The sequence below is a fragment of the Phyllobates terribilis genome, unplaced genomic scaffold (genome assembly GCF_046119375.1).
Source record: "Phyllobates terribilis strain yellow unplaced genomic scaffold, ASM4611937v1 Scaffold_70__1_contigs__length_7381418, whole genome shotgun sequence".
Lineage (NCBI taxonomy): Eukaryota > Metazoa > Chordata > Amphibia > Anura > Dendrobatidae > Phyllobates > Phyllobates terribilis.
The window spans coordinates 6,808,017-6,829,743 of NW_027362830.1; the positions used below are offsets into that span (position 1 = coordinate 6,808,017).

Here is a 21,727-nt window from a genome sequence, read left to right on the forward strand (position 1 = left end):
CCCCCACAGTGTAATGCCCCATTATGCCCCTTATGCAGGATGTATGATGCCTCCACAGTGTAATGCCCCCATTATACCCCTTATACAGGATGTATGATGCCCCCACACAGTGTAATGCCCCCATTATGTCCCTTATGCAGGATGTATGATGCCCCCCCCACACAGTGTAATGCCCCCATTATGCCCCTTATGCAGGATGTATGATGCCCCCCACAGTGTAATGCCCCCATTATGCCCCTTATGCAGTATGTATGATGCCCCCACACAGTGTAATGCCCCAATTATGCCCCTTATGCAGTATGTATGATGCCCCCACACAGTGTAATGCCCCATTATGCCCCTTATGCAGGATGTATGATGCCCCTTATGTAGTATGTATAATGCCCCCATTATGCCCCTTATGCAGTATGTATAATGCCCCCACACATTGTAATGCCCCCATTATGCCCCTTATGCAGTATGTTCGATGTCCCCATTATGCCCCTTATCCGGTATGTATGATGCCCCCACACAGTGTAATGCCCCTTATGCAGTATGTATGATGCCCCCACACAGTGTAATGCCCCCATTATGCCCCTTATACAGGATGTATGATGCCCCCCACAGTGTAATGCCCCCATTATACCCCTTATGCAGGATGTATGATGCCCCCCACACAGTGTAATGCCCCTTATGCAGTATGTATGATGTCCCCACACAGTGTAATGCCCCCATTATGCCCCTTATCTGGTATGTATGATGCCCCCACACAGTGTAATGCCCCTTATGCAGTATGTATGATGCCCCCACACAGTGTAATGCCCCCATTATGCCCCTTATGCAGTATGTATGATGCTCCCTCACAGTGTAATGCCTCCATTATGCCCCTTATGCAGGATGTATGATGCCCCCACACAGTATAATGCCCCTTATGCAGTATGTGTTATTCTGCCACCGATGTACGTGGGTGAGATGTGTCTTAGGGATGTGAACGTGGATCTCTGTATAAGCAATGGCAGATAGCGTTACTCACTAACCTGTGCTTCTATTTTTATGAACTCCTTGTGTTAGTCCAGAAGGATGATGCAATTATGAATTTCAGCAGGTTTTATTCACAGTACCTTGATGAGGTGAGGTGAAAGGTCAGGGAAGGTAAATGGATGAAGATGCCATAGAAGTTAGTATTGATATTAGAAGCGCCAGGTAGAGGTAAAGAGAGAATCCTTATCCAGACCTGTAACATGTGTTGTCCAAGATGGCACTGAGAGAAGAAGGAAGTGGAAATAGGACGAGTTGCAGACAGAAAGGTCTTATGGGTAAAATAGTGGTGATACATAAGCAGCGTATTATAACAACGGCCAGTAGATGGTAGCAAAGTACAACAAATGCAATATATGGTAAAACCATGTAACATTAGGAAAATGTTCCTGTAATGGCTGAAAGTCTCTGCAAACAATTAGCTAACAGCACACTCCCCGTCTGAAATCCCTGAATTTTACTATTTTAACAGTTTTGAGGTGGAGGTGCTTTCCTGAAGTACCCTGAGGGATACCTCAATCTGAAAGATTAAAACATTGCATGCAATGCAACAATAACCTATAAACGAGGTAGACAAATGTCTAGAACAGTTCCTGAAGTAATCCAAAGGATAACCCATCTTCGGATTGGAGAAGCCACACTAGGCCAAACTGTCTCCAACCCAATTGTAATCCAATGGGTTAAGTTCCTGGTTGCAATCAAATGAGTGTCTTAAGTGGTCCGAAAGTTCCTTGAAAGTTCCATCTGGTTGAATGGATAGTTGTTAATTCTCAACCGACATAAGTAAGATAACCTCTGATAAGATTTGGGGTTATCTTGTTTCGTGACTGTCACTTTCACTTTGCGTACCTTGCCATCTTCGCTTTGAAAGGTTTTTGATATAAGTCCCATAGGCCATGCGCTTCTTTCCGCCTTCTGGTCTTTCATGAGGACAAGATCTCCTACTTGTAAGCTTGGTTTTACTTGTTGCCATTTTCTTCGTGTTTGTAGGAGAGAAAGGTACTCCATCTTCCATCTACTCCAGAAACAGCCAGATGTTGTATGTGTTTCCAACGTCTCTGATATTTGTTGCCAGACACAGAGTCTCCAGGTGGGCTAGGAACGGTTCCAAGTTTCTTGCAATGACACGAACAATCCTTGTCCATCTGGAGAAGCGATCAAATCGCTGACAGTCCAAGCCAACCTTCTCCTTGGAATTGGTGATGAGGGTGCTGACATCAGGACGGATCTCTGGGTCAACGTCTGGATCCTGAAGGCTGAAGCTGTCTTCAACAGCAGTCTCTTCACACTGACTGAGAAGGAACTCCAGTCCTGTTAACCAAGAAGAATTTGAAAAAGCACCAACAGACACTGGCCCAGTAGCAAGGTCAGCAGGGTTAAGATGGGATGGAAAATACTGCCATTGTTTAGGTTTGGAGGATTTCCTGATCCTTTCAACGTGGTTAGTGATATAGACATAGAAGCGTTTTGTCTGGTTGTATATGTAGCCCAGAACAACCTTGCTGTCTGTGTAGAATCTTGTCATCCATGTGAAAAGCTAGTTCACTCTGTATGGAGTCTGCAATCTCAACGGCTAGTACAACCCCACAGAGCTCAAGTCTGGGTATGGTGTGCTCGGGTTTAGGAGCCAATTTAGCCTTTCCAAATAGAAATCCAACATGGGCTTCATTGTTAGAGTCTATAACCTTGAAATAGGCAACAGCTTCAATAGCTTCAGTAGAGGCATCAGAGAATATATAAATCTCTTTCCTTTGACTCGTAGAACGGGATGCTGGAGTGTTACAACGTGGTATGTGGATTTTATCCAAGGCACAAAGAGATTCCCTCCATGTCTTCTGCTTTAGTTGTTTGTCAGCAGAGAGTGGTACATCCCAGTCCTTAATAGACTCTGAGAGTTGTCTTAACAGAAGCTTGCCTTGTATAGTCAGGGATACAACAAATCCTAGTGGATTGTATAGACTGTTCACCACTGACAGAACCCCACGCTTAGTAAATGTTTTTTCAGCACCACTAACCTGAAAGCTGAAGGAGTCCTTTAACAAGTTCTATCTCAAGTCCAGGCTTCTCTGTACTGGTGGATTATCAGAGTCTAGATTCAAGTCTCTGAATTCTGCAGCATGATCATTAGGGTGAAAGGCCTTCATGACAACAGCACTATTGGAGGCAATTTTATGCAATCTTAAATGAACTTTAGAAAGCATACCTTGTGTCCGTTTGAGCAGATCCATGGCTTCTTCTGCTGTGGGCAGGGATTTGAGACCACTGTCCACGTAGCAATCCCTTTCAAATCCCTTTCAATGAACTGTGGGCCGCCTTCCCAAACTCTGATTCGCCATCTGAGGCAGTCCTACGTAGGCCGTATGTAGCAACTGCAGGAGAAGCACTGTTTCCCACCACGTGCATCTTCATGTGGTTTCCAACCATTTCCTTGTCGGAGTCATTGTCTCAGTGCCATAGAAAATGGAGAAGATTTCCGTGATCTTGTCGCACGATGAAACATAGAAACATTTGTTCGATGTCAGCAGTAATGGCGGCTGTCTCTTTTCTGAATCTCATGAGCACTCCCACCAGGTTATTTGTCAAGTTGGGGCCAGTGAGGAGAACGTCGTTCAGAGATACACCATCATGTTTGGCACTTGAATCGAACACCACTCTGAATTGTTTAGGTTTTCTTGGATGATATACTCCAAAGGAAGGAAGATACCAGCATTATTCATTGGCTTGCAAGAGTGGAGCTGGCTTTGCGTGATAATTGCAAAATATCTTGTCCATAAAGGCTACAAAATAGTCCTTCATTTGTTTCTCAATGTTCTCTGCAGTCAGATGAACCTGGATAAAGCCTGTTCTCGGTTAAGAAGCTTGTCCATTGTAACTTTGAAAGGTAAGGGAGCAACCAACCGGTCAGATTCGTTCATGAAGAATCCATTGTCCATTATTTTAATAAATTCCTTGTCTTCTATGGATAAAGCGACCTTTTTGTCATCTTGTGTTGTGGGAAACACTGTTTTCCCCAAGTCATCACCATAGGGAGTAGGAATAATGTCAGGCTCTTGAATGGAGTCGGAGAACCTTTCTTTCACTTTGTAGTGATGAGAGCATGGTTTAAAGTGAGTTGTGCAACCATTTTGGAGTACATACGTTTTAAAGGGGTTGACTTTGGATGCCTTGTGACTCTTATTCAGACATACATTGCCCACGATTACCCAGCCTAGATCAAGTCTTTGGGCGTATGGAGCATCATCTGGGCCATTGCATTGTTGGCGCACCTTGTGGACCTTCGGAATGTCCCTCCCTTGTAGGATTAGAATATCAGCATTCATGTCCAGAGGAGGAATTTCGTTAGGTGCCTCTAGTGGGGATGATGAAGCGTGGCTTCTGGAGTGGGAATTTCTTCCCTTTTATCGCGTATCTGGTCACATTCTATTAAAGTTGGCAAGGGTATGTGCACGTTCCCCTTGATTGAAGAGATAATGTACCCAGAGGCACTCCTACAAGAAGTCTCAATACGACCAGAACAAGTGTTGAGGGTGTATGGAACCAGGTGTCCCTTTATATTGAAGATCTCAAACAATTTGGGCTTTGCTAGAGACCTGTTACTTTTCTCATCTATTACGGCATAAATTTTGGAGACCTTGTCAGGTTGTCCTTCTGGATAGACTTTGACCAGAAATACTTTGGCACAGCATTTAGGACCAGTCCCTTCTCCACATACTTCAATACATGAGGAGGAAACAGCCGTTGCAACTGCTACTTGTGGCTCTCCGCCATGCTTTTGAGCAGGATTGGATGCTGCAGAAGGTTGTGAATTGTGTGGAGCTGGTGTGGGATGCATGGATGTAACGTGACTGTCACTACTGCATTCAGTGCACTTAATGACGGCCTCACAGTCTTTAGCAAGGTAGTCTGAGGAGGCGCAACATATCCCAAGCTCCTTGAGAGTATCTCTGCGGTACTGCAAAGTCTTTGCCCTGAGTCCACTACATTCCTTAAGTGGGTGAGGTCTTTTGCGGATAGGGCACATACGGTTACTGTCCATAACTTTAGGAGCAACAGTATTTGTTTTAGTGAAGGAGGGTGCAGTAAGTAGAACGTCAGTCTTTCTCACAAATACTGTGCCCCTTAACGCTCTACGTTTGGTGGTAATGCTATCATACCTTGTCGATGATGAAAATGAAACTGGTGGAGTAGGTTCAGTGTGTTATGTTCTGCTACCAGAGCTAAGGAAAGAGAGGAGATCTGTCCCTACGATAGAACTCAGCTTAATCCCTACGATGTAACAGGGGACCTGATCCTGCGATCAGACCTGCTAAAGTCCTAAGCTAGTCTGTACGGAGACCTATAGATGTGGGGAAGGAATCCCTACAAGTACTAAGGACTGGGAGGAATATGGGACACCTCCTAACAGAAATAGTAGCAGACAGACGAACAAACAAAATATATAGAACATAGAGGTCAGTAGACCAAGCAAACTAACAGAGCAAGACACAGAGCACAGGCTAGCTAGAAAGTAGATATACAATGAAGTCCAGCAAAGCCAGAAGGGCGGAGCAGGATTAAATAGGCCAACAAGGTCATGTGACCAGCAAAGGAAAAAAAACCTAAGAGCAAGGTTCTAACACAGTGAAGTTGAAGCTGGGATCATTCTTCTTCCGAGCTTGATCACTGCCGAACCTGGAAAAATATGAAAAGGGAGGAAAAGACACATTATGCAGTCTTTTATTCCGTGAGCCGTGGTCTGCCCATTTACCCTGCATGCTGTGTGGCAACTTTATCACTACTGGATTCACGCCATGAGCAGTATCAAGGTAACTCAGTCCTGAAAGACGTGGGTCTAATTTTACCAATTCTATTTCCTTTAGCAGGTCACTCTCAGGTCTTGAAATTTTTGATTGTACTTGTTAGTTATCTTTGGGAAAGTTTGCAGTCCCTTAAATAAGGTTGACTCTATGGCTTCTGAGCTGCCGTAGGTTTGCTCCAGTTTCTCCCAAGCTGCAATAAGACCTGCATCTGAATAGTCCACATGAACTGCCCTTATTGTCTTGATACGCTCCACTGATTCAGGGCCTAACCAGTTAACAGCAAATCCAGTTGTTCCTTGCCAGTGAGGTTGAGGTCTTGCATTACTGCTTGAAAGGTCGATTTCCAGGCTCTATAATTTTCGGCACGATCATCAAACTTTGAGAGACTGATGTTTATTAACTCCCTGTGAATCATTTATCTGGCGAATTCAGACATGTCCGATCTCCCTGTCATAGTTGCAGGATTAACTTGTGGCATCCCTGGGGAATGTAAGTTCTCTGGCTTATATGTCTGAGACGGATCAGGACTAAATGATGCGGCATGAGGGTTAAGTTGTGGTTTAGTCTCTATAGGGTCTGCTGGCTGCAGCCTAAATTGTAGGTTAGTGCTGCAACTTACCTTGTCAGCAGTATGTGGTAACATCTTTTGCGTTGCGATTGCATCGGTGTGGTAGATTGGAGGTGGCGCTGGTAGAGATGGTAAATGTTTTAGCACATAGTCTGTACTGCGATCAGCTGGGTCCTCCATTTCTCCTGGAATAAAGCAGTCCATATCAGCATCTTGACCTAGTGCTTGTTCAAAGACTTTCAGTTTAGCGAGGGCTGCTGCTTCTTCCCTTTTTGCTTGGAGTATTTTTAATTGGGTTTCCATCTCAGATTCCTGCTTTTTTAATTGGGCTTCTACTTCAGCCTCCTTCCTAGCAAAGGAGCTTCTGACTCTAGCTTCCTCTGCAGACTCACGGATTTCCAGTATCTTGTCAGACTATGTTGACTTCCTGGAGTGAGATGATCTGGATGACCGAGATGTGATTTTGCTCGACGTTGTACAATGTGACTTAACCTCTTGGAGGTGTGCAATGCGGAGTTCTGCCTTATCCTGGCCATCTCGCACTAATGAAGTCTTTTCTTGGAGTAGTCTCCCTTTCAGCCAGCTCTGCTGGGGCATCATCCATATAACAGTTACTCAGGAATGTGATGTACTTAACAGTCTCTGGTAGCGATCATAGGTGGCAGATAAACTCTTCAATTTGGCGGTTAAATCTGCTGTGTCATTGTTAGTACGTGGAAGAGCTGCTAAATAATGATAAACTCTGCCCCATAAATGATCTGTGTTATCATGGAACTCATTCCTGGTTGTCTTCAGGTTCTCTCTGACCTTTTATGTCAGTTTGGTTACACGTTTGGGTCGTACATCCTGCTCTGCAGTAAGTGTGGACTCTGCTCCTGGAGCATCTGTGATGTCAGGAACATGATGTGCTTCTCCCACAGAGGGATCCATGGTGCCTTTTGTGGACATGCTTTAGCTAAGATGGTGGATGGTCATAGACTTGCTAGCAGACAATGCATATGCACACAGACACTGTAAACTTAGGTCTCTTATTACTATTCTGCCACCGATGTATGTTGGTGAGATGTGTCTGAGGGATGTGAACACGGAACTCTGTATAAGCAATGGCAGATAGCGTTACTCACTAACCTGTGCTTCTATTTTTATGAACTCCTTGTGTTAGTCCAGAAGGATGATGCAGTTATGAATTTCAACAGGTTTTATTCACAGTACCTTGATGAGGTGAGGCCAGGGAAGGTGAATGGATGAAGATGCAGTAGAAGTTAGAATTGATGTTAGAAGCGTCAGAGGTAATGAGAGAATCCTTTCTCCAGACCTGTAACATGTGTTGTCCAAGATGGCACTGAGATAAGAAGAAAGTGGAGGAAGGGACATAGGAGGAGTTGCAGACAGAAAGGTCTTATGGGCAAAATAGTGGTGACACATAAGCAACTTATTATAACAATGGCCAGTAGATGGCAGCAAAGTGCAACAAATACAATATATTGTAAAACCATGTAACATTAGGAAAATGTTCCTGTAATGGCTGAAGTCTCTGCAAACAATTAGCTAACAGCACATGTATGATGCCCCCACACAGTGTAATGCCCCCATTATGCCCCTTATGCAGGATGTATGATGCCCCACACAGTGTAATGCCCCCATTATGCCCCTTATGCAGGATGTATGATGCCCCCACACAGTGTAATGCCCCAATTATGCCCCTTATGCAGGATGTATGATGCCCCCATTATGCCCCTTATGCAGGATGTATGATGCCCCCACACAGTGTAATGCCCCCATTATGCCCCTTATGCAGGATGTATGATGCCCCACACAGTGTAATGCCCCCATTATGCCCCTTATGCAGGATGTATGATGCCCCCACACAGTGTAATGCCCCCATTATGCCCCTTATGCAGGATGTATGATGCCCCCACACAGTGTAATGCCCCATTATGCCCCTTATGCAGTATGTATGATGCCCCCACATAGTGTAATGCCCCATTATACCCCTTATGCAGTATGTATGATGCCCCCACACAGTGTAATGCCCCATTATGCCCCTTATGCAGTATGTATGATGCCCGCCACACAGTGTAATGCCCCCATTATGCCTCTGTAATCAGGTGACCGGATACAAAGCACAGACAAACACAAGGTGGAAGCAACCAATATAATTATTTATGTCCCTGATATGGGGGAATTGTGATAACTATAGGAACAGTGAATAATGCTGAACAGGGAGATCACAAGGTGAAATCTACAATATCAGATATACAATGAATTTTCCTGCTCACTCTATCTGTAATAGCCACCTCTAAATATATGTTACTTTATCTACTGACAGGGGGGTGCTGGTCCCGACACATATAAGCCATTATACGCTCTGGCGTGGAACACATAACTATGGGCATGCTCAGTCACGGGTACGAGTGGGGAGGCGGCAATCAGTTTACCTGTTGTTTCAGTGTAAAGCGCGTCACTTCCGGGCATGCACACTAGGGGATGGACATTATCGGACCTCTAGCTCATGAGAAGTAGCGCAGTACATTATTGTAGACAGACTCGATTCTATATGTCCTATGACAATTCACCTCTAGGAATGGGAATGGTTCTCCTAGTCTGGGGAGGGGTTTGGATGAAGTGAGATATTTAAACATGGACACCTGGCTATTAGGCACACTATGCTGAACATTATGTATCATCATCCCTGTATCAAGCCTCCTGATGAAGTTGGTGGGGAAACTCGTTGAGGCGGATTATTGAAACATTCTGAGTACCATACCCTTTCCTTTATACAGTGGGGAAACTTAGTATTTGATACACTGATGATTTTGCAAGCTTCCCCACCTACAAAGAATGGAGAGGTCTGTAATTGTTATCGTAGGTCACTTCATCTGTGAGAGACGGAATCTAAAAATAAAAAACAGAAAATCACATTGTATGATTTTTACATAATTAATTTGCATTTTATTGCATGAAATAAATATTTAATACAATAGAAAAACAGAACTTAATATTACCCCTTTAAGAATATATGTATGTTGTTCAGTTTTTAGTACATATATTTATTAAAGGTTTAAGATTTAACTTTAGAGGGCTTTTCCCACAGTACTGCCCCCTAAACACACAATATGGTATGTGACGACACAGCATTTAATCTTAATTACCCAGATGTAAATTCAGTAGGCCAGGAGACATAAGCTATTATCTTTATGTTGACTTTCGAATTGATGGGTTTTTTTTGGTCAAGAAGCATAGACTATTGTTTGTATGAGCCCGGATGTTGACACTTGAGGTGATATTTACTGCAACTTATTGTCTGCTATTCAAGACAATGACGCAGGGTCAGTGTACAATGAATGTTTGCTAAATATGTTGATTGACCATTGTGTGGGCCCTGTGACTTGTTGACCAGCAAACAAAGAAGGGCGAACTATGCAGATTGATTAAATGCACAAACAATGAGAGTTAACCGCATCCTACCTCCATCTAACCTGTGGATGATGACCCGAGTCACAGATGTAAGTATAAAATGGGATTTCTATCGTTCTGCAAGAAGAATCAGAGACAACTACCAGAGCAACAGCTAGGACAACATGGCTCCATCATTAGGGACACAGATTTGACTTTCTACAGGATGTTAGCTTAGGGAACCACGACCCCAGCTGGAAGAACACAGATCTGTTACATTGAATATCACTGAACCCATGGATATGTTTGGGGAAGCTAGAATTGTGCCGCTCTGGTCACCTGATCCCCAGGGATATATTTGGAGAAACCAGGTTGGGACCCTCCTGTCAACTGTTCCTATGGAGAAGTTTGGAATAGCCAAGTTGAGACCCTCTGGTCACCTGGAACCCTTGGATATCTTCGGAGAAGCCAGTTTGGGACCCTCCGGTTATCTGATCACTTATCTCAATGGTCTGTCAGCTTCCTAAGCTTATCATTACCTCCTCTCTGTGGGTGCCTGCCAAAAGCAGGATGCCACTGGTGGGGGTATTTGGCCCTGTAAGCCCAAAAGTCGTAGCAGCTTTGGAAAACCATAGAGAGATGTGTTGACGCATAGACACAGTTTAATACATGGGCCAGGTGACTGAATGAGGATGTGTATTGCTTATAGATTAAGAGTATTGATTGAATAGATAGGAAACGGCTTGTTAAAGATCAAAGGGAATATCTTACACTCTTTAAAAATAGCATTATCCTTCACAGGTGCACATTCCTTTTATCCACACATAATTGCTGGACACTAAGGCACCAAAAGAAAATATAGAATATGGGAATTTCTATAAATTTAATTGTGATAGACATATATTTTTAGCATTAGGGCTAATTGGGAAACAATATGCATATTTTTTCATATCTGACACCTGCCGATGAGCCGTTAATCAACAGTGCTAAGATAACTGACAATGGCTATGCTATGCTTGGTCTCTAAGTAAAAAATCCTGATTAAAAAATATGGCGTTAATCTCCAACTTCTAAGGCAGTGGAGAGGATTTATCTCATAGGTTGGATATTTCATAACATCATGAAGGGCTGAGACCCGCCCACAACATGGTCCATGTGAGGTCATCACGGGGGAGTGTGTGGGTGGGACTCAGGAGTTGATAAAAGATCAAGCCGAATTATGATCTGTGTTCGTGCAGAGAGATACATATCGTGTATGCAGGGACCCAGTTCACTGAAACGGCCAATTGAAGTGCTCTCCTTCGGCTAAACTGAATCGTCTCTGCGATCGGTATAATAAGTTCTTCTGTCCCTTTTATTTTCTGTAACTGTATATGCTGTATTGTTTTGTCCCCTTTGTAAAATCTTTTGTTTATTTTTCATAAACACTGCCTCCCTTTTGAATTAAATATAAAATTTAATAGTTCTGTTCCTTTTGTTCTGTAAATTGCGTCCCCAAAGCCATATTCTACCTGAAACGGCGTCCAGTCAGCCGGAAAACGATTGGTGGTGGCAGCTAATAACCCTATCTCTTTGTTGGGTTATCGTGGAGTTAGTTGTGATCGTGCGCTGGTATATACAAATATTCCATGGGTTGGAATCCGGAGGTGTACATACCATATTCTCACTGTTAGTTTCCCGATAAGTGGCCTGTTAGTGCGAACAGCCTGCGGCCTTCTCCTTTGATCTTCGGCCAATTATGTAATTGACCGGACGATAGGGGGCAGCAGAGAGCTGTTCGCTCCTAAGATCACAGCAGGTGGTTTTTGTGACCTTCCCAGCATGTAAATTTGTGGTATTGGTGGATCTAATCCCTGACAGATAGGCAGAGGCATATCATCCATAGCCACTATGGTGCCTGTGAATTGAAAGGGCTCATGTGCCTCAGCACCAGGACCCTTTCCTTCCCCATCATCACAATTTCAGCAATATCCACACTTCCATGATGACAATACCATTGAATAGACTAGTAAATCAGGGAGCCGATAGGTCCCTGACCCACCATTCAGCCTTCTCCTGTGAGTCTGAGACTCCATGCACTGCTGGCACAATGATATCACAACATCACATCTGTCGTATGGAGCCTCAGTACTCAAACTGCACAGACCAGAGCAGAGAACCTTGGGAACAGGGTTGGTTGAGTAGTGTGTGTGTGTTATTTTTTTAAATATCAGGAATTGTGGGGGCATCATATTAAAGCCCAACTGTCAGCAGGATTGTGCTCAATAAACTACATACACTGTCAGGTGGGTGACATTACACTGATTAAAATGATGCCTAGGTTGATTAAATCCGTGCTATGGTTCTTGTGTAATCTTTACTTTTATTGCTAAAACTGATATTAATGCAGAAATTATTTTGTAACCTTGGCCAGATCTGTGCTTTGCCACAATTCTGTCTCTGAGCTCCTTGGGCAGTTCCTTTGAGCTCAGGATTCTCATTTGGTCTGACATGCACTGTGAGCTGTGAGGTCTTATATAGACAGGTGTGTGCCTTTCCAAATCAAGTCCTAGCAGTTTAATTAAACACAGCTGGACTCCAATGAAGGAGTAGAACCATCTCAAGGAGGATCACAAGGAAATGGACAGCATGTGACTTAAATATGAGTGTCTGAGCAAAGGATCTGAATACTTATGACTATGCGATATTTCAGTTTTTCTTTTTTAATAAATTTGCAAAAATTTCTACATTTCTGTTTTTTTTCAGTCACGATGGGGTGCACAGTGTACTCTAATGAGAAAAAAATGAACTTTTTAGAATTTACCAAATGGCTGCAATGAAACAAAGAGTGAAAAACTTAAAGGGGTCTGAATACTTTCCGTACCCACTGTACATTGAACATGGAGACTTTGGTATCAAATAATTTCTGTCCATGTTGTTTATTCAAACAAAAAAAATCTTTGATAAAAGCCTCAAACTTCTGTGTGTGAATCTAACATGATAGAATTTTACAGTCCAGAGAAGACGGGAAACATTCATATAGACGGTCGGTGGTGATGGAGTCAGTGACGGACTCTGGCCAAATATGTTTCTAGAGCCGTATTAGAAGATGAAGATGTCGTCCTCATCATGAAGTTATTTCTCATGTCATGTGTAATGAATATCTCCTGCAGTATTACTAATGCCGACCCCAGTGTCCGTAAATGAGATGAGATTAGCGTTATAGAAGATGAGTCTATGAGAAATGTATTTAGCTACAGACTCCGAGGAAGAAACTGCTTGTTGTCTGTGGCCTAAAATATGTAGGTTTTATTACTAGATGTAAAGAAAAAACTAAATACTGTAAAATAATTTAATCTCCTCATATGTTTCCCTTATTATCTCCAGTAATTGTATTAGTACACAGGATTTTTATGATGTTACATCGGCTCATCATCTTCTCATTCAGGTCTCTACAATATCAGATCCTCTCAGTGGACATCTACTATAGAAGAGAATTTTCCTGATTTACCCATCAAAGATGGAAATGGACAGAGAAAAGATGGTGGAGCGAATATTACACCTCACCCTAGAGATCCTCTTCCGGCTTACTGGAGAGGTGAGAGATTCTGATGACATCACATTACATCATTCTTATCTATGGGAATAACAGATGGACAGAACTGGAGAGGTGAGGACTCTGGAAATGTCTGTACTGAGATTTATTAATGTGTCTCTCCATAATCAGGATTACACAGTAGTGAAGAAGACGTCTAGTGAGCACTGTCAGGACCCTGTGTCTGAGGGATGGGGAAGACCCCTGAGCCCAATCACGGGGCTTCCACCTCACCATCTGATACATGAGGACATCAATGACCAGAAGATCCTAGAACTCACCGACAAGATGATTGAGCTGCTGATTGGAGAGGTGACACTGCTGGGAATGCTGGGACATTATACAATAACGGTATGAAGGGATCGGGGGATGACTCTATCATTGTATGTGTCAGGTTCCTATAAGGTGTCAGGACGTCACCATCTATTTCTCCATGGAGGAGTGGGAGTATTTACAAGGACACAAAGATCTGTACAAGGACATCATGATGGAGGTTCCCCAGCCCTTGAAATCACCAGGTAATAGACAGGACTAAACACGCATGGGCTATAATTATCTGTATATAAACAATGAATTCAGTCCCTGTATGTGTTTCCTCCAGATCTATCCAGTAAGAGCACAACACCAGAGAGATGTCCCCGTCCTCTTCTTCCACTCGACTGTAAACAAGAAGATCCCAATGTTCCTCAGCATCATCAGGTAGATGGAGAGAAGGTGTCATGAGATCTCCCCTATGATGTGTAGACGGCTGTGAAGGTCTTGTGCTCAGTCTTGTTTTATCCACCAGCATTATATGTTTTATACATCTGTAATGAGAACTGTGGAGATGGCAGGTTTAGACCTGATCATAGATGTGACTTCTCCATCTGTCTGTGAGTTTTATAATATTTGTTTCAGGCTGAAGATCTGATCCATATTGATACTACAGAGACATATGAAATGGGTGATGCGCAGTGTAAAGAGGAGATTCCTACATATGACTACCCAGGTGAGTAGGAACCACTAAATGCAGAGAACTCACAGATTCTTCTCAGTCACCGGCTGTGGCTGCTTTATCAGTCGTGTAGTCTGGCGGTATCACAATCTTGTGATCACCATTTTGCCATTAGACCACAACATTCTCCTCCATCAAAAATTGTTCAAATGACTTTGGGTAACGAAAGCCCTTTTCTATAGAACTTACAACCTGGAGGATCCACCTATTCCCTGGGATTAGAAGATCTTGACTCTTACCTGCCCAGATCTGTAAACTACAAATACAAATGACAGAGTACGCAGAATGTGCTGACAAGTTAGAAAATCACTATTATGATGGGCCTGTAAGAGAAAGTGGAGGGTAATGATGCTGTTGCCTTCCTATAAACCTGATATCTAATTGGATGAACCTGCCTTCTCTCCCTTATGTGCTGCTGAATGTCCTCATATGGTCCCTACAAGACCAGGTCCAGTCTTTCTGGCCAAACTTCACATTTATGATCGACAGCATTAAATGTGCAGTGAGGGCCAAGTGTGAATTTCTGTACAATAACAACAGAGTTTCCCTTTATCCTGACTTTTCAGTATCTTTTAAAATCGACTAACTAATATTTCTTCTTGAAACTCATCTGACAGAAAATATTGGCTCTTAGGATAGTTTAGATTGTCAAGAGCCCCCGAGCCCCATATTCTAATTACCCCAGAGAGGTTTCACCACTAGTTACTCACTATTTACTGATGAAGACTGTTCAGTTTGATCATTTCAGTTGATGTGTTATTGTCTATACTCACAGTTTTTGACTACAGTAATTAGTGCCCAAAATACTCTGATTTAACCACTTCCCGCAGCCAGTCTTGTGTTCCTAATCAGGCCCCATTTTTTTGCAAATCTGACGTGTGTCACTTTATGTGGTGTAAACTTTGGAATTCTTCTTAAATTATAACAGGAAATAAATGGACTTTATAAATTATTTTCTAACTTCTCTTGAATCCGACAATACCCTATATACGGTTGTACGCTACTTTCTGGGCACATGGCAGGTTAAGATGGGAAGGAGCACCATTTAGCTATTTGACTGCTGATCTTGGTCTAATAGTTTGCATATACAATGTATTGGGGTTAATGTTTGTGGTCACCTGGCAGCTCAAAACATGGCCACCACGAACAGGCTTGGCGCTATCTACTCCATTGTCAAGATCCGAGGGATTGCCTTGGTCATCACCTTATAACCCCTCAACATGGATCTGGACTTACACCGAAACCTCTAGGCTTGTACCACGGTGTTACATGCTGTTCTATGGTGTGAGATGGCAAGAAGAATAGTCAGATAGCCGGGTCAGAACCAGGAGGGCAGAGAAAATACAAAATCAGAAGACACAAGAGTAGTCAGTAAACGGGCCGAGGTCACAACAGGAACCAAATACACAAGCCGGGAGCTGAGCACAGAGGACTGAACCAGAGGAGAACAAGGCTGGATCTGGCAGCTTCCGGCAATATGCTTCCAGCTTTAGTAGGGCGTGGTGCTCTCCAGTTGGCTGAAGCAGGGAGCAGATTACTCCAGCTGGACAGCACACACACCCATACTGCCAGACTCGATGGTACTACTGGTCCCAGGAACCCTAATCTTAGTGGCTGGATAGAGTCTGTGAAACCCAGAGCTTCTGGTTATGACGTCTCCTCCATCACCAACGCCACCTGCAGAATGAATAACGCGGCTCCAGATGACAGAAGTAGACGTCGCAGGAGCAGATCTCAGAGGAGATGAGACACACCATTTGTAGAAGCCCTAATATGAAAAAATAACAATAAACCAGAGCAGTAGAAATCCCCATAAAGTGACTCCATTTTGGAATTTTTAACCCTCCGTGAATTAATCTATAGGAGTAGTGATTATTTTGACTCCACAGCCACTTTCCGGAAATTAGCACGCAGTGGAGTTGGAGAGTAAAAATTACAAATATGTCATTTTATTGCCCAACACATAGTGCCCAGATTGTGCTGCAGGTCACACACACCGTGAATTAAGTGGGTACTTCTCACTATATTAATGCCAAATACATGGATGATAAATGTGGTTTGGGCACACTGCAAGGCTCAGAAGTGAGGGGGAGATTTGACTTTGGGAGAGTGGATTTTGCAGGCTTGGTTTATGGAAGCCATGTTGCATTTCAAGAACCATTGAGCCATTAATAATGTGGAAACCTCTGTTTTTCCACTGACAGATGATGGACCTGAGTGGGGACTTGTTTTAGTGTGAGATGAGTAGAAGTTTTTATTGGTATTCTTTTCACCTACATAACATTGTGACTTTTATTCCATATTTGGGAGGCTGAATGAACAAACAGTTGAACACCACGTTACACTGGTATGAGATCTTAAATTAGATTGAACTGTCATTGTCCTAGTGAATAATTAAATATTTTTACATCATTTGCCATTTTTACGACAATTTAAGTAGAAATGTTCAAAAATATTAATTTCAAGAATATTTTTCTCAAAATAATTGGTTTTATTCTTGGCAGATGACTGTACCAGGAGATCAGAGGGACAGGTGACATCTTCAATTTTCAAATCAGATGAGCATGAGATCTCACAGGATACAATTGAAGTGAATGCCATTACTCCAGATTTACCATCATCCCTTCACAGCAAAGATGTATCATCTGATCCTTTGAAACAAGTCCTGTCTTCTGATTCATTATCGACTACTAAGGAAAGTCAAAGTCACAAAATAAGAATTAAAAAACGAATTGCTCATAATGAAAAGAAGCCATTTTCATGTTCAGAATATGAAAATAGTTTTCCCGTCGAAAAGTCTTTTCTTAAACATCGAGACATTCACTCAGCTGATAATAGATTTTTTTGTTCCAAGTGTGGGAAATGTTTTAACCAGAAATCAGATCTTGTTATTCACCAGGGAACTCACACAGGGAAGAAGCCATTTTTATGTTCAGAATGTGAGAAATGTTTTACAGAGAAATCATATCTTGTTAGTCACCTGGAGAGAAGCGTTTTTCATGTTCAGAATGTGGGAAATGTTTTAACCGGAAATCAGATGTTGTTACGCACCAGAGAATTCACACAGGGGAGAAGCCTTTTTCATGTTCAGAATGTGGAAAAAAATTTAATCAGAAATCACATTTTGTTAGTCACCAGAGAATTCACACTGGGGAGAAGCCTTTTTCATGTTCAGAATGTAGGAAATGTTTTACACAGAAATCACATTTTGTTAGTCACCAGAGAACCCACACAGGGGAGAAGCCTTTTTCATGTTCAGAATGTGGGAAATGTTTTACAGAGAAATCATTTCTTGTTACACATCAGAGAACTCACACAGGGGAGAAGCCATTTTCATGTTCAGAATGTGGAAAAAAATTTAACCAGAAATCACATTTTGTTAGTCACCAGAGAATTCACACTGGGGAGAAGCCTTTTTCATGTTCAGAATGTAGGAAATGTTTTACACAGAAATCACATTTTGTTAGTCACCAGAGAACCCACACAGGGGAGAAGCCTTTTTCATGTTCAGAATGTGGGAAATGTTTTACAGAGAAATCATTTCTTGTTACACATCAGAGAACTCACACAGGGGAGAAGCCATTTTCATGTTCAGAATGTGGAAAAAAATTTAACCAGAAATCACATTTTGTTAGTCACCAGAGAATTCACACTGGGGAGAAGCCTTTTTCATGTTCAGAATGTAGGAAATGTTTTACACAGAAATCACATTTTGTTAGTCACCAGAGAACCCACACAGGGGAGAAGCCTTTTTCATGTTCAGAATGTGAGAAATGTTTTACAGATAAAAGAAATCTCATCACACATCAGAGAACTCACACAGGGGAGAAGGCTTTTTCATGTTCAGAATGTGGGAAAAGTTTTACAAAGAAATCAAGTGTTATCAATCATCAGAGAACTCACATAGGGGAGAGGCCATTTTCCTGTCCAGAATGTTGAAAATGTTTTACAGAGAAGCCGAGTCTTATCAAACATCAGAGAATTCACACAGGGGAGAAGCCTTTTTCATGTTTAGACTGTGGGAAATGTTTTACAGAGAAGTCGAGTCTTATCAAACATCAGAGAACTCATACAGGGGAGAAGCCATTTTAATGTAAAATGGTTTGTGAAGAAATTATCTCTTCTTAGTCGCCATCGCAGACACACAGGGGAGAAGCCTTTTTTATATTCTTAATGTGGGAAATGTTTTACTTGGAAAGCCACACTTTTAGCAAGAAAAAATCTTGATAATAAGTGAGTGCGTCTTATAGATGCTAGGCAGCTTCCTGTGACCGAGGAGAACAATGAGACGCTGTCCTTCCAAATCACTGAGAAAATTTCTATTGTTTCTCCAGCCCCACACTTATCTGATTGGTGCAGAGCAGTAGAGGAAGGTACCGGGACCGGCACAGAGGATGAACCTACTGAGTGAGCAGCTAAAGAACCTTCCACCCGACTAGCTAAATTAATTTTCAGGTCATGTAACACTGTTTTACATATCTTCAAAAGTTGTCAGGTTTAGTAATGAAATGAGCCATTTCTTAATGATTTTGACCTCCTGCATTCAAAGCTGATAATAAAAATTTTTAGTTGTCTTTTGTTTCTATGAAATCAAAGCGTTTTCCTTTTACTGCTCCATATAATTAATACAACCTAGATCTGGATAGAGACTATCCAAGAAATCCACTTTAGAGCAAGATAATAAAGAATAATAATTTTATTTAGACAAAAATTAGTTAAAAACCCTGTGCCATAACAGAAAAATGGCACGTAACAAGGTGATACAAGGAAGGATTATCAAGTGAGACAATACAGGGAGCGGCGAATGTGCTTAATACTTGTATGGTTTAAGGTGCATTCAATAGTGCCTATCTCTATGTCAATTGAACAGTGATCACCATCAGTCCGGCATATAGATACCTGATCAGACCTGTGCAAGTAGTATTTGACAGCAAGAGATACAAGGCTAGTAAGAGGTATTACCCTCATTCCTTACCCATAGTCACAAGGCACCATCGCAACTGTCCGGTGCTTTGTGACTGTGGGTAAGCAATGAGGGTAATACTGATTCCCTATCAGTATGTCTTTGGAGTGGTAAAAGAAAAACAAACAGTTCTTTCAGAACTATCCTGAACTTAAAAAACCTGAACGATTATCTAGAAATCCTGACTTTTAAAATGGAGTCAATTGGGTCTGCAATAAAATTGCTCTTTCCAGGCAGCCACATGGCAGTCCTGGACTTAAAAGACGCATACTATCATATTCCCATATGCGTCCAGTCCCGGCAGTTCCTCCTGGTAGCAGTTCAGGTTGATTCTCAGATCAGGCACTTTCAGTATCAGGCCCTTCTGTTTGGCATAGCAATCGCCCCTCGAATTTTCACTAAGGTGATTTCAGAGGTATCGACCCATCTTCGGGAAAACAGAATTCTGATTGTGCCATATCTGGACAATTTCCTGAAAATCGGAAAGCCGGCTCAGCATTGTTCGGACCAGGTTCAACAAGTCCTCAAGATGTTGCAGAATCTGGGTTGGCTTATCAACCTGGACAAATCAAGACTGACTCCATCAACGTCTCAGATTTTTCTAGGACCTATATTGGACATACAAGAGTGTTGCCTTCCACCAGACAAAGTGAAGAAGATCCAGACTCTCGTATTGAAGGCCATAGAATCACTGACTGACTCTGAGGCGGGCCATGTCATACCGGGAGTACCTTGGGCTCAAGCCCATACCAGGACTCTACAAAGGGGTTCCTGATTCTCCAGAATGTCCCAATGTCAGAATCTGAAGGGCAAACTGACTCTACAACCAGCTACACTGCAATCTCTCTGCTGGTGGTTGGACGATTCAGTACTGTCCACAGGAGTCCCCTGGTGGTCCCCAGCTACAAAGGTGGTCACAACAGATGCTAGTCCTTCGGGATGGAGAGCCCACTTAGATCAGTAGATGCTTCAGGGGGGTTGGTCAAGTTCTCTAAAAACCAGTTCCTTCAACATGGAGTTGGTAGCCGTGGAAAAAGCTATATAGGGGTTTCTGCCAGCATTACAGGGCCAACACGTCAAGATCCTGTCTGACAATCAGGTGTCGGTAGCATATATAAACCACCAGGGAGGGACCCGGTCCGAAACACTAATGGATGTAGCGGAACGAATCCTTCTTCTAGCAGAGACACATTTAGCCTCCATCTCTGCAGTACATACAGTGCATTGTGAAAGTATTTGGCCCCGTTGAACTTTTCTACCTTTTGCCACATTTCTGGCTTCAAACATAAAGATATAAAATTCTAATTTTTGGGGGAAAAATCAACAACAAGTGGGACACAATCGTGAAGTGGAACGAAATTTATTGGATATTTTAAACTTTTTTAACAAATTAAAAACTGAAAAGTGGGGTGTGCAATATTATTTGGCCCCTTTACTTTCAGTACAGCAAACTCACTCCAGAAGTTCAGTGAGGATCTCTGAATGATCCAATGTTGCCCTAAATGACTGGTAATGATAAATAGAATTCACCTGTGTGTAATCAAGTCTCCGTATAAATGCACCTGCTCTGTGATAGTCTCAGGGTTCTGTTTCAAGTGCAGAGAACATCATGAAGACCAAGGACACACCAGGCAGGTATGAGATACTGTTGTGGTGAAGTTTAAAGCCGGATTTGGATACAAAAAGATTTCCCAAGTTTTAAACATCTCAAGGAGCACTGTGCAAGCGATCATATTAAAATGGAAGGAGACCACTGAAAATCTACCAAGACCCGGCCGTCCCTCTAAACTTTCATCTCGAACAAGGAGAAGACTGATGAGAGATGCAGCCAAAAGGCCCATGATCACTCTGGATGAACTGCAGAGATCTACAGCTGAGGTGGGAGAGTCTGTCCATAGGACAACAATCAGTCGTACACTGCACAAATCTGGCCTTTATGGAAGAGTGGCAAGAAGAAAGCCATTTCTCAAAGATGTCCATAAAAAGTCTCTGAAGTTTGCCACAAGCCACCTGGGAGACACACCAAATACATGGAATAAGGTCAGATGAAACCAAAATCGAACTTTTTGGCTACAATGCAAAACGATATGTTTGGCATAAAAGCAATACAGCTCATCACCCTCAAAACACCATCCCCACTCTCAAACATGGTGGTGGCAGCATCATGGTTTGGGCCTGCTTTTCTTCAGCAGGAAGAGGGAAGATGGTTAAAACTGATGGTAAGATGAACGGAGCCAAATACAGGACCATTCTGGAAGAAAACCTGTTGGAGTCTGCAAAACATCTGAGACTGGGACGGAGATTTCTCTTCCAACAAGACAATGATTCCAACCATAAAGCAAAATCTACAATGGAATGGTTCAAAAATAAACATATCCAGGTGTTAGAATGGCCAAGTCAAAGTCCAGACCTGAAT

The 21,727-nt window shown here is 42.5% G+C and overlaps 1 pseudogene; it reads left to right on the forward strand.

The window, feature by feature from the left end:
* The first annotated feature begins 7,152 nt into the window (after nucleotides 1-7,152).
* LOC141194391 (uncharacterized) lies at nucleotides 7,153-18,875 on the forward strand (annotated as a pseudogene).
* The last annotated feature ends 2,852 nt before the right edge of the window (nucleotides 18,876-21,727 follow it).